This window comes from Nycticebus coucang, chromosome 14 (assembly GCF_027406575.1).
Source record: "Nycticebus coucang isolate mNycCou1 chromosome 14, mNycCou1.pri, whole genome shotgun sequence".
NCBI classification, from domain to species: domain Eukaryota; kingdom Metazoa; phylum Chordata; class Mammalia; order Primates; family Lorisidae; genus Nycticebus; species Nycticebus coucang.
In genome coordinates this window covers 54972331-54973977 of record NC_069793.1, presented here as the reverse complement: position 1 = coordinate 54973977, position 1647 = coordinate 54972331, and positions in this window count along the sequence as shown.

Below are 1647 nucleotides of genomic sequence, written 5' to 3'. Positions count from 1 at the left end.
GAGAAATACACTGTTACCCGTTTACCTGGACAACTCCACACACACTCCATCACTTACAGCTGTCAATCCAAGGTGGGCAAATGGCCAGGCACAGCATGTCCTCCTAAAATCACCTGTGGGAAAGAAATTCACAGTTGAGAAACTCAGGACTTGGAGGGGAAAAGAGGATTTTAAGTGTTTTACAGTCACCAGCTTGCCAAATAAAAGAAATTTTTCAGATTTATTAATACATCTTAAATTAGTAGTGATGGGTACTGTTCAAGTTTCCTTTTCTGTCCATGGGCGAGGCTGTATCTGTTAGTCTTAATATATACTCTATTGTGTCCCACAGGACATGCTGTTTTGGTGAAGAGAAATGGGACTTCGTGTTAGAAAATAGAAAGTTCTGGCCCAGCACCTGTAGCTCAGTGGTTAGGGCCCTGGCCACATACACTGGGGCTGGCGGGTTCAAACACAGCCCAGCCTTGCTAAACAATAATGACAACTACACCAAAACAACAACAACAACAACAACAAATAGCTGGGCATTGGGGGTGGTGCCTGTGTCTCAGTGAGTAGGGCGTTGGCCCCATATACTGAGGGTGGCAGGTTCAAACCTGGCCCTGGCCAAACTGTAAAAACAACAACAAAAAACTAGCCAACCATTGTGGCGGGTGCCTGTAGTTCCAGCTACTCGGGAGGCTGAGGCAAGAGAATCACTCGAGCCCAAGAGTTTGAAGTTGCTGTGAGCTGTGACAGCATAGCGCTCTACTGAGGGCCACAAAGTGAGACTCTGTCTCAAAAAAAAAAAAATAATAATAATAGAAAGTTCAATTTTGGATATGTTGATTTAAGGTCCCTGAGGGGCATGCTAGTGGTAATATCCCCTGGGCAACAAGGACCAAGTTCTAAATTGGACATCATTGGCACTTGGGTGATTACTGAAACCTTGAGTGTGAGTGAGATAATCTAGGAATAATATGTCAAATGAAAGGAAACATACACTAAGCCCAAATCCTGGGAATAGCAACATTTATGAGAGGTTGATGGGGGAAAAGGGATTAATGAGGAAGAAAGAGAAACAGCATTCAAGGAGACAGAAGAAAGTGAGGGGTGACAGGCATCTCAGTAGCCCCAGGAATAAGAAGACTCAAGAATGAAGAAGTTAACATAGAGGAAAGGGTTAAGAACATAAGGACTGGCTCGGCGCCTGTGGCTCAAGCAGCTAAGGCGCCAGCTACATACACCTGAGCTGGCGGGTTCGAATCCAGTCTGGGCCCATCAAACAACAATGACGGCTGCAACCAAAAAATAGCTGGATGTTGTGGTGGGCACCTGTAGTCCCAGCTACTTGGGAGGCAGAGGTAGGAGACTCACTTGAGCCCAGGAGTTGGAGGTTGCTGTGAGCTGTGACGCCACGGCACTCTACCCAGGGTGACAGCTTGAGGCTCGGTCTCAAAAAAAAAAAGAGCATAAGGACTGAGGGATCCCTTTGGGTTACCAACAAGGAAGTCTCTGGAGACACTGGAAAAAGCAGCTTTGATAGTAGAGACAGAATCCAGATGTCAGGGGCTGGAGACCCTGGCACCAGTCCACAGGGGAATGAAGATGGAGAAATAAGGAGATATAGGACAGGTGCGGGAATAGGTGGCTATGTTTGGAGAATGA